General features: G+C 38.7%; 1 protein-coding gene across 3 annotated transcripts in view; it reads right to left on the bottom strand.

Moving 5' to 3' along the window:
• Window positions 1–13,048, bottom strand: part of LOC113480562 (transmembrane protein 263-like) — a 240,785-nt gene that overhangs the window by 189,771 nt on the left and 37,966 nt on the right. The gene's annotated exons all lie outside the window — the stretch shown is intronic.

The raw sequence follows: 13,048 nt of genomic DNA, 5'->3' as shown, positions 1-13,048 counted from the left end.
TTTTTTTTTTTTTTTTAAGTAATGGCAGAGTAAACACTAGGCATAGCTACAGAGCTCCTTAAAAAAACCAAACCCATTCTCTCTTCTTTTGTAATGCTAGTACAGTCAAGAGTAGAATCAGAAACATAGCAGTCATAGGAAACAAGGCTTTTGTGTACTTTGAAAACACAAATGCATTTATGGTCTGAACTATCTGAAAATGTGTATTAACATACGCAGCTGGAAGGTTACAGAAGCCAACTTAAACACTGGTTCATCAACAGCTTGCAAGATTTTATTATTTGAACTTAGGAAGAAAAAGGGCTCCAGCATTAAACCAGCAGTATTTCTTTTTCCTACTTTCCAAACCCTGTGACTGCAAGGTTACCCCCAACAGCATTGCATAGTTTCTCTGTTTCTTCATTTTGAACATTATAAAGACTAACACACTTTTTAAATTTCTTCCTTTGCACAAGTAACTTACATTTTATCCATTCTCCATTTTTTCAACAAAATGGATATGAAAAACAAGAAGTACCATCACATTGTTTTTAAGAGTGTGATAGCAAGGAAAAACAAACCACACAGGTGAACTGTGCAAGTCTATTGTGTTAGTGCCGCTGTCACAACCTTGATTTCTGCCATCCATGACTATGAAAGCTCTACCTAAGCTATTTACCTATTTCTCATCATTTAAAGCCACCTGGTATCGATACTGCTCAGCTTTAGTCAATGAACAGTTCAAACACTAAGTCATCCCTTGTAGTAGCTATCATGGAAAGGAGAAAAAAAAATATTTTTAGCACAGGACACAGATGAGAAACTAGTAAGTTGTCTGACTTAGTCCAATTTAAAAAAATCAAACCCAGGAGTCTGTTGTGAACACTGAGGTCTAACCATCTCCTCACTTCACCTAAATAATGTGATCTATATTTTAAGAATGTGTAAACAATTCTGGACGGGAACAACAAATTGAGTAAGTTTCTACACCAACCACAGGCAATATATTCACATACATCATCTTCCTACCCATTAATGCTAGAGAGAGAGAAGAGAGAAGACAAGGCTACATTATGTATACCAGATCAGAACATTTATTTTCATATAAGATGTAGACATCTAGGGCATGAAATACCAGTATTTGTCTTGCAAACATTCTGAACCACATCTATAAAAACTCAATCAGAAGTGGTTCTCGAATCCAAACCCTTTGCCTGTACTTTCCAGTATGCAACACCAAAATTATTTTAATTAAAAACACACAAAAAAAGTAACATAACCCTCTGCACAAGGCAAAGCTTAAGTCCATACTAACTATATGCTGCCCAAGGAGACAATCTGGCTTCCAGGGAGTAAGAAAAAGCCAGTAAGAAAAACATTATCTTTCCTTCTTCAAAATAGTCAGTAGTCTCACTTTGCTACTATGAGATAAATCCACTCAATGGCTTCTCCCAACAACAGTCCATGATAGCGATGCTCCTTTGGGTTAGTGTTGCAATCTACATAAATACAAAGAGTATACAAAATGCTAACAGAAGTGAGTGGTGGCATTATGGGGTTAATTTTTCCTTATACATGAACTAGCAATACAACTCTCCAGCATGGTGGTTACAATTGACAGTACTTACCCTGAAATAAAAGTTTATTTTAGTTGAAGATCAACCCTAGCCCTAAACTAGTATTAACAAGTCCAGCTGTGAGGAAAAGAGCCCACTACAGATCACTATGAAGTCTGTGGCTGAGATGATGTTTGCCATCACCTACTTCCCTCCAGTTCAAAACCTTGCTACTGGAATTCCACAGAAGAAAAATACACAATTCAAGATTACTACTTCTACAGAACATTCTTAATATCTAACAGAAATGGCCAGAATTTTTGAAGATTTTTTTCACTACTCAAAGACAATCACAACACTGCATGTTTTGAATGCTATTTGATATCCATTTCCTGTAGTTTTTGGAGAATCTTCCTAAAAAAATTATTTATATTTTTTTAAATTTCAAGATTTAATGTTAAAAATTGAAAACACAGTCTAGACTGAGGCATGACTTGACATGTAATCCCCAACTTAACTTTTCCAAGAATTGTTTTGCAAGAAACTTTGAAATCTTGAGATTTCCTAGTTTGTCAAATGAAGTTAGAGATGTTTTCTATAGAATAATGCAAGTTCTTATCTCATTGATAATATAGGGAGCTTCTAGGAGAAGCAGTCTCATAAACACCTGTGTTTATCAGACTTCAGCACAGCAGTTTAATCACTGAGACCAGTGAATAATTGTACACAGTGTTGGTACTGAATTTCATTAATTAATTAAAATGTAAACCAGCTAACAGTATATGAGATCCTAGGTTCTTGTATCCATATCTAGAAGTAATACTTAAGGCTGAAACACTGACAGGTGTTATTAACAACATTGCAAAGTCTCTTTACAATGGCTTTGTATCTTACGTTAGCACATCCACTGCTGTTTTAGTTTTATCTGCTGAGTTCAATTCACCAGGTCTATCACAAGCTTGATAATCAATACTTAAGATATCTGCAGTTCTGGCAGTAATCTACTGCAATCAAACATTCCAGGAAATTGTTTTCTAAGATTTCTAACTAAGTTACAAATATGTTTTGAAAAAATGTTTTGAAAAAAACCTTTTTTTTCTTTACACTATTAATTCAGGAATGAGGCATCAGTTATGTTTTTTGATTCTTGAGGATCCCTGACAGATGAACTGGGGAATGGGATGCACACAACTGTGTAAGTTATTGGCTTGCAGATAAGCAGCCATGCAGTATCCAGCAATTCTATAATAATCCTCTTGAGCTGCAGCCACAGCAGACGTAATGCACACAGATGTTGCTTTTGCTTTGATGCTCCCTCTAGGAGCATCTAGGATGCAGGAAGATGGATCAACAGTTCAGAAACACCAGGAGATTATTAAAAGTGCAATATCCTTTTAATTATTTAGGGGGTTTATAGCCTTTTTAATTGAGAGTGTGGTTCCATTCCTCACTAGAGCCACTGAAGAAGCAGAGATTCAAACAGGTATTATTAGAGGAACAGTTAGGTTATGGCACGGAGCCTAGAACATGTAACTAAGAAAAACCTCTTGGCTCTCCAGATGCAGTCCCTGCTCTCACAAGCAAGAAAGAACATCATACAATTCCTTTCAGCAATTGATGAGTTTCTGACTATAACCACTATTTAGGCAATTTTTATATGTCATATTTAAAACAAGATCTAAGCTGATGAGAAACAGGTCAACTCAGGGAGAGGCAATACCCACCCTTCCAAACTGAAGTTACGGATGTGGCATTTTCAACGTAGCTCACTCTGACCCTCCCAACAGTTTTGATGAACTACAAGAAGCTGAAAAGCTTTGTATAAACCCAGCAAATTATAAAGATAAAGAGAAAAAAACCTACAGGTATTCTCATAGAAACTGCCCGAGGAACATATTATCCCATGTTCTGATTATACTGTCTGTCTACTGACCTTACAGTGCAGTTTAACTCAAATAGTATGGGCTGCTGTGACCCAGTAAATTAGCGTTTGTTTGCTGTCTTATACCGTATTTCATAGAAGGCTATGTATTTATGGACAGAGAGGACTGCCAGTATTGAACTAAACAAGCATGACAGATCACCTACAAGCATTTCAGACTAGACCTCATGCTTTTCCACGCGATACAATGCTTTTGAGAATAATTCTGACCAGAACTTCAGTGATATGCTCGTATTTTCAGTATATTTAAAGACTGTATATTTAACAATTGCTGTCATAAATTCATGCATGACAGATGAAGGTTCCTATCCAGTGAGGGTCAGTATTTTCCACAAGGTATCGAGTTAACGTTTATGACATGAAACAAAGAGCTGCATTTATTGCATTTGTATTAACAAATTATTTCAGCAAGGTCAATCATAAAACCAGCCTTTCCTATCTCAGTCTCAGCAGAGTATTAAGTATTCAAAAAACCCACATAGTGTAGGAACAGTCCCCACACTAAGCAACCATTATTGGCCCATTTTGTACATAAGTCAACAGCAACATGAGACTGTCACTCCAAATGCCCCAACAGGTAAGTCAACACTGGAAACAGCTAAGCTTTCTAAAAAGTCCCTACAGACCATCTTGAAACAACCAAAAAAACCTACTCTTCACAACCACCATCACTCTACTTTTGTTAGTATTACATTCATTACAGTATATAACCTTAAACTGAAGTAGTTTGTCAACTGACTGTTCACTGAACCAGGATTAGGCTAATGAATAGCAAAAAATAAAACCCCAAAGCAAAGGCCAACAATAGCAACAAGGCAGATGGAAGGGAATCAAAAAAAAGAACCCATCCTGTGAAAAATTATTACTGAAATTGAATGATTTTGGGGAAAATAGCTTCAGGTTCCCTTCAGTTTATAACTACTACTAAGAAGACACTTTACTGCTGTTCCCAACCAAGGAGCAGCAACATATCTTAACAATTCTGTTCCTTACTGCCATTCCTACTCAACACCTAGAAACATAGTATTCTTAAAAAAGAAAATCCCACACAAGCAAAACCAAAAGAAAACCCACATTAATACTCTTCTCCATTACACTGTTATCAGTAATCCTTTTCCGCTTGCAGAACAGAAGCTGGACGAATGTAAAGCCCGCAGTCGTGACTTCAGCAACAGTTTAGTGTCTCAGTTCTGAAACTACCCTTTGGAACTTATTCTAAAATCAGGTGCTTTAGCTACTACTTTCCCTTTGCATTTTCAAGTGAAAACAGTATTTATTTCCTGACCTAGACCTTCATATTTCTGTTCTTGCTCCTGAGCACTTTACTCCAGTTCTTACTTTCTGACGTTCATCTTCACATCCATTTCCATTCTGGACTTGAGCCTAAAAACTCAACTTATTTCACTGTTCAGAACTGCCTCATTCCTCGTAAAGCCTCTCCTTAAGAGCCCACAAGGTCAGACCTACTTCATTCTATGCAAATCTACAACTGCCAGCCTAAATCACATGTCCTCTGTCTGGCCCAACACTGACTGTCAGACCTGGTATTCTATGTAGGCACAATTCCAATAAAGCAATTTAGCAGAAGAAAATGAGTGACAGCACAGGCTTCACCCCTTGACTTCTGTGGTTTCACTCGTAAGCTTTCCCAGCACAGGTCCAACAACTTATTTATGTAGCATCAAATACATTTCAACTGATAATTATAAAGGGTAGGTGCACCCCTAAGGAACTACAAAATTTAGTGGGTCTGCGGGCAGAAAGAAGTGAAGTAATCCCCAAGCATAGGACAGTTTAAGTGCTCTGGGAAGCTACAATCATATTTTTTAAGAATCTTGGTGAAAGCATCGATTATTTTTGTATTATGTTTAAAGAATGCCTATTGCATGTCCACAAGACAAAAAAACCTCAGAGTTCCCTGCATACTTTGCCCCTTCCTAAAACCACAAAAACCCCAGGTCTTCTCATCCCATGTTCACTTTCTCCAAATGGGTGAGAGATGATACATATGACTGGGCTGAATGTGTGCAAATGCCAAAGGGCTTGTCAGATCCAGTAATAATGAGGCTGACCACCAGGCTTTCCAATGACATCATTAATGACAGTGTTAATTTGGGATGTCTCCTCTATCTAATCATTGTTGTGAAGTTTCTCAGAACTTATCCTTGATATTTCATGTTTAATCAAGTGAAATTATTCCATCTTCCATAATGTTCTTTCTGCTTCTACACAATTACATAAAGCCTCAATTCCTACTGAAACCAAGGAAATTAAACAAAAATTATTTTAAATAAGCAGACACTGAGTAGGTAGTTCAATATGACAACTCCTTTTCCAGGGAGCTGAGGGTCTACAGGTATGTAACTTCAGCTGAAGCATGTTAAGTACCCAGCCATCTCCTTATACACTACTGCTCAGTTAAGGACAGTCAGACATGGAAACAAGTTTAAAATTATCACCATCGCTTTGTTAGGCAGGTATCTGTTGCAGCTGCAGCATTTACTTCAGCAATGAATTTTTAGCATATTGGGAAATTACGACTTTCAATTTAAACTTTTCTAAATGTAATAGGAGCATTCCACTGAATCTACCATCGTTACTGACTGCACACCCACACCTTAGGGGTTTCCAAAGTTGGCTGGATTTTTCCTGCAGAGTGAAAAAAATTGATCTGCAACCATAAACATTTTTTGCTTTCCTGTAGGTTTAAGAAAGCCTCTTGATGGATGCTTTGCTTTTAATTTTGCAAAACAAGGTTTGCTCATAATGAGAGCTTCTGTGCCAGGTTTCAGCCCAAGGGGAATTCGAGTTGCAGTTATAAATCCTCTAGAACACTAAAGGAAAGTACAGAAATAGAAATGCTGAGGATGACAGTAGTGTAAAATTATAGCACTTTGTTCAAAGTACACTGTAAGAAGAAGCAAGAAAAGCTGCTTAGATTAGTTGCATTTGGACAAACACATTAGGGAAACTACAATTTTTGTCTTGACAACATGACTGGAGGAGAGGGGCAACAAGAGCAAGTTTTAATATTGCAAATTCCAAATTAAGACTGAGTTATCAGCAGAAGAGTCAAATCCTATTAAATATAGCGATAAAACAACTTTGTACTGCACGTAATCATAATTAGGGTTTACTTGGCATAAATAACTTTTCAATAGCACTAATGACACCACAATCTATTCTCCATTCAGCAAGCCAGTAAACAGTCTGGGTTACACTTTTCATATTCACACATTATATGGGACAGATAACACCATTTACAGACCAAAAAGCCAGTACAGTCTGCTCATTGGTAGTGCAGACAGTTCAGGATTTTGAACTAATTGTATTGAATTTTGTCTTGATCGACCACTTATTTTCCATCTGAATTTTACCTACTAAATCGATGTTAGCACAGAAAGAAAGAGTGTTTTTCCAAAAACAAACCAAATCACACTTGATTTGACCACGTACTGACCTGGCCCCAAGAGAACACTCCTCAGTCCGAGCAGGTTAACCAGTGTGATTATCAAAAGGATACCACACAGCAGTGTAAAGGCTGAAAAGGGACCCTGAAATAAGCTGCATAATTTGCTATAAATTCTAGTTTAAACTACTCCCTCCACAAGGAAGGGTATGCCTTGTCCAGAACACGGTTTATATTCAAAAACTGACTATGCAGAATTGCATTTGTTTGGAAAATAAGAAGTCACATGAAGGCAAACTGTCACTGCACAGCGTAACTCAAAGATTAGTAATTGTTAAAGTTGAGGGCAGGATACTATATAAGAAAATATATAAGAAAAACAGTCATTAGAGAAACACCTAACAGATACTGAAACAGAAAGGAGTATAATGCAGGATGGAAGCATGACCCTGCATCACAGCAAACCAGTCTGAAAGCAATTAAATAATTACCAATAATTATAATTACCTCAAAAATATCAATTATCAATCAACTATTGATAACTGACTATTCACTGATTTAGGTCATTTCAGTGGGAAGCAGCCTTCCTACACCCTGTCTGTCATTCACTGTCTGTCAACAAAGACTTCAGAGAAAAAAAAAAAATCACTCAGTAAGGCAGATGAACCAAAAGCAAGCAATATTAAGACTTAATGACCTGCAGTTTTATTGCACTTTCTACATAACTACAATTAAGAAACACAGTATAAATGTATTTTCGCCAGTCTGGTGCTTGACAGGTGGATTTAATGATTAATGCCTGTTTCACTCAGACTAAATAAATGAGATAATGCACTCTGCAGAAAGAAGTACCACTCTAGAAAACTGCAGACAGCATGAAAAAAATTGTCTGAAATAAAAATGAGAAGCCCTTTGCTTAATAATATGGGCCTATGATTTTCTTAACCATGCTAGAGACTTAAAAAGTAGTACCCTTTTAATTATCCTCAGTAGGGTCATGATTTAAAAAAGCAAAACAAAAAACCCAAACCAAACAAACCCGCACCAACCAAAACCAAACACTCCTGGAAGGATGCATTATGCAGTATTCTGTAACAGCAGTTTCATATGGCCTACTTGAATTACCTGACTTCCATGCATTTATTTCCTTAAAAATACACAACTATTGTTTTAGCTTTCATGAGATGAAATTTAACTAATTTTTCAAGGGCTCTTACAGCTAGAACATAGTAATTTCTACAATAAAACTTTAATTCAAAGTAGATAATGATGTGTCTAGCCTGAAGAATATGACTACTTCCTCCCCAAAGAGTCACAAGAGGCATCACTGGAACAGTTTGAATCACAAATTGTCTTGCCAAAATTTTAACTTCACTTTTTTAAAGTAGACAAAAAATATAATAATACATGTAAAGTTAAAAAGTTGTTCCAAAAGTTCCAAACGTAATTTTAAATGCTAGAAATTGAGGTTAAAGCATTTTATTCAATCCAGAACTTATTTCTGTTTCCTTGTTTCATTAGGACCTTCAAAATGCATTTTCTGCAAAGCATCAAACATTTCTGAATTAGCTGTGAGATTGCAATATGATTTATCACACAAATTTTAAACTGATTTTGTCAATGGCTAGGTAGTTATTTCCTTCCTTACAAATGAACTCCTGAACTCAGATCAGAGCTCTTTTAGATCAGTGCTGCTTGTTCTACACATTTATTGTTGTAGCATTTTAAAGGAGAAACATTTCAAATAAAATATTTACTTACTCTGCAGAACACACACTACATCTTCTGGTACTATCATTCTCTCCAAATTCACACCTAGCCTGCATGCCTTAAACTTGACAGTCAGAAGCACTGCCAGCAATAATGCCCCTTTTATTTCAGGCTTCATAGAGATCTCATTTTCTTCCAAACTAACTGTGAGAAGCTGCATACAAGATTCCAACCAGAGTTACTTCACGCAGCAACTAAGCAACTAAACAGCCATCGGATAGCGATAACGCCTGATCATTATGAATGCAAGCAACACAACTTCAAAGTAAAAATTAATTCTGTAGCAACAGTTTTGGTAATGGCTGCCTTTAACTTTTGAGGATCTGCAAGGTACACAAGCTCTCCTCCACAATGATTATTTTTTTTTTTTAGATTGAAAGGAATTTCCCAAGAATTGCACTAAACCTTAGGCAGTGTTAAGATTGTAAGATTTGCTAACACAAGCACAAACCACTTCCGTGACTTCCAATAAGTTCAGCCAGCAACAACATTTCTTTTGAAGAAATTGCTTAAGAGCTCTACTGCTGCTCTCACCAATGTAAGCATGTACCTTTCCCAGATCTCTGAAGGCATGTAACCTCTTCCCACCTCTCTGAAATTCAGCTCAAACACTGGAAAAAGAAAACCACCAGAAAGTTTGTAAGGTAGCTCACCAATAAAGAAAACCAGATGTGACCAATCATAGGCAAATATTTATCAGGATTATCTGGAGAATATACAATCCATGTTCCCTCTTAACTCTACCACTTACATATTCACTCTTCTTCTTTTTCTTATAACAAATGTAAGACCACAAGCAAAAAAAAAAAAAAAAAAAAAAAAAAAAAGATGACTATATACTCCACAGAAAGAAATACCTTTTGTGTCTTCTTTTTATAAGCTGTTCCTTTCCCAAGTACTTTTCATATCAACTGTCAAGAGCCCTGCTAAACAGGATCAGAGATACGTAGAAAAGAAGTTACACATATATCAAGTTTTGACAGGACAATTTATGACATCCTTCAAAACCAGAGCTGTCTGTAAACAGAAACAAGAGAAATATTTACTTAGGCTTTCCATAACTTTTGATGCTTTATCTTCAAAATACCTTGCCTTTTTCTGATCTCTAGGATTCATCTGCCAACATCAAGTGTCACAAGCAGTCAGAAAACCAGAACAACTACAGGCAGTAAGTTCACATTCATTCTTTTAAATATAGCTGCTAGTTTCTCAAAGGAAAATGTCACATTTGTGACACCTGTCTTATCCCAAAATACATACCTTAAATGTGAGCACATGCCAAGGCACCATCAACTCTCATTCTACTTTGGAGAATCACTTCAATTCAATAAAAAGGGGAGCAGCTAAATAACTGAAATCACATCTTGAGCTTGCTTTCCCAAACAAGAACCCCAATACAACCTGATACTCTCAATGCCCTTCATTCGTCTGATTTTGGATTTAAGTTAGAGCACTGACAGCAGCAGTCACTGCAGCAGAAACTGTACCAGGCAGCCATCAGGGACTATACTAATGCTTCAATTCGTTCACTGGTTGAGGATAAGGCACAAATAAGTTCTGCTAGCAAGGACACAAGCACATTATCCAGTGCTACCTAAGACCTGAGAAATACAGCATTTAGCCACAACAGAAGAATGCTGGAAACATACTGCACTGTGGGACAGCAATTGGTAGCAGTGTGATGGATGGGTGGGGATTTGGTCATTTCCCCCCAACCCTCCACATCCTTAATGAATGAAACTGTCCTCCCCACCTGACAGACCTGTCAGCCAGGCTCCTAAAGCAGCCTGAAAAGGTGTATTTCCTTGCCAGCAAGATAATCTGCCCCAAAGGAAGCAAACGTTCTTGGCGTATTCAAAATGTGTCATTTATTGCTACATATAGGAATGGTCCACTTTCAAGCTGATTGCCTCATTTCCTGTCCTGTAGTGACAGGAATAGCAGCTTTAATCAGTTTCATATTTTGCATAGCCTAAAAGGGCCCAGAGATACCATCTTTCAGCATTGCCACTGCTTCAAAGAGATGGAAATAGAAGTACATGTAGAGACTATCTTGAATCCAATCCAGTTTCCAATACCTCAAGCTTTAAAGCATGACTTTGCCACGTTACTTTATTTCACTTTTTTTATTAGGATACTTGTTATTTGACTTTAAAATAACATATATCGAGCTTTAGTTTCCTCAGCAACATTAGTGATGGATCCTGAAACCATCACTTCCACAGCAGAACTCCCCTGATGTTACCACTTACTTCACCTGCTTCTTCCCTCCCCTAAGTAGACAGACCACCTCTATACACACTAGCATTAACTTGTTTTACACTGACAGCTCTGCCTTCCCAGCAACCCGCTAACCAGCATCAGTGAGGCTCAAAACCAGGACTGCTAAGAACACACACACTCAAATGTATTTCCCAAGACATATGAACAATTAGGGGAGAAATAGGTAAGATGACTTTTCAAAAAGTTTGGTTCTCATGTATTCCCTGCAATGATCAACAACTTCAACTTTGTTTTAAAGTCACACTGAACTAGTTGTGAGCAGGTGCCTAAAAGGGATTCAGATCCAACTCCCACACCACGGACACAGCTCCCTCCCCCTTGCTTCTCCCTTCCTCCCCTACTTTCAAGGGGTAAAAAACTGCACACTGTGATGCATTCCAGTCGTTAATTAAAATATAATTATCCCTGCCCCTGGCTTAAAACTTTAAATCATGCATCTGCAATGATCTTATACAGAGGAAACTGAGGCAACTACTATAGCCAAAGGTAGCACATATGGAAAGAAATACAGAGTTTGACAGAAACTGTCAGAGAAAGCTGTGATCCCTTCTATACTGAAGAGCTCTACACAGTGCTTACATGATAAAGGATTGGTTAAAAAAAGAAGAAAATACTCTCCCCAAACCCCCATATATTTTCCTTACAATCAGAAGAGGAATCCACTCACATCCTGCTGTATTTTGAGTGAGCCCATCTAAAATAGCCACAAGCTCTCCTCACTCTAGTGGGGCAAAAGAGAAATTCAGCAGAAGTAACAGGCTTAGCAAGAATAATCAGCTGTTTTACTCTGCATGCAATAAAAAAAAGAAGCTGAAGGAAATCTTTTCAGTTTTGGCCTCAAGCTGGATGTACTGTTCGGCCAGCACTGAGGTTTTTGTTTTGCCTTCTAAGTCAACAACTCACCCAGTTACCAGTAACTACCTCATACTTACTTTTTGTTATCCCATACTATCTGAACTAACAAGCATTCAGAAAGAAAGAACAAAAAATTACTCTTTACTATCAGGCTTTGAACAAATGCAAAACAGAAAAACAACACTGCAAAGAAGAAAACATTCTTTTTATATATATTTATTTCATGTACTTGGATGTTGGTCCCTCTTCTTTCATCGTTCAGCTGTGCAGACACTGATAGTTGAGAGACGATCGTTAACCTGAGTGACTAAGACGCATGCACTCACTGCCCAGACCCCAAAACCTGCACAAGCTGGGGAACTTCTAACACATTCTTACTTGACTCAGAGGCTCAGAGGAAGGCCTGAGCCAAAGTTGTCCATCAGGATAGGTACAGAGCATAGCTACATGCAGTTTCTGCCTCAGAGAGCTTACAATCTAGCTGAGCAGTAATTTTATTTTTGTTTACTGTTAGACAAATTCAGGAGACAGGAGATGCCTGGTGTGCCTCATGCCTAACGAGAGGGAACCGTTTCAGAAGTCATACACCTGCAAATTAAAGAGATACAACACAACATAACGGGAAGAAAAACAATACCACAGCACTGCTGACTCCTAACCAACACAACCGAAGAGACAACCTCTCAACTCCAGCCCCGGTGCCCAAGCCACCAGCTGGCTTGGGACAGCCTGTTTCTATCCTAACAGTTTTCCACAGCAACCTAAGGAGAAAGGCGCCGGTCCCTCTCCTCCATACTCTGGGAAGGGCCTGGAAGAGAAGCAGCCAGGGGAGCGCCGGAGCTCCTCCCGGTCGCATACATACCAAAGGCACGAAACCCCTCGGCTGCCGGGGGAGCGAAGCTGCCTACATGATGCCGTGCATGAGGGAGGCAGCCCGGGGAAAGTAGGACAATATTTCTGCACAGACCGAGCCCAGAAGGGGAGCGGGCGCGGGCAGCTTGCCCCGGCTCCCACGCTGCTCCCTTCCCGTCGCGGCGCCGCAGGGAACGATGCTGGTCTTAATCGAGCGAAGGGGGGAAATCTTTCTCGGGAGACCGTTCCAAGAAGCGGCACCGCATCCCTCACGAAGTCAGAAGCTTCTGGAAGTTGTACTTCGTTACGAGAGCGAAGGGCCACCACCTCCCGCCGCTGGTCACCGCCTCGGGCCCAGACCCGTTCCCCCGCCCCAGCCCCTACCCCTCACCCGCCCCAGCT

Source organism: Athene cunicularia (assembly GCF_003259725.1).
Source record: "Athene cunicularia isolate RWA chromosome 5 unlocalized genomic scaffold, athCun1 chr5_part1, whole genome shotgun sequence".
NCBI lineage: Eukaryota > Metazoa > Chordata > Aves > Strigiformes > Strigidae > Athene > Athene cunicularia.
This window is presented reverse-complemented; position numbering and strand designations above follow the sequence as displayed.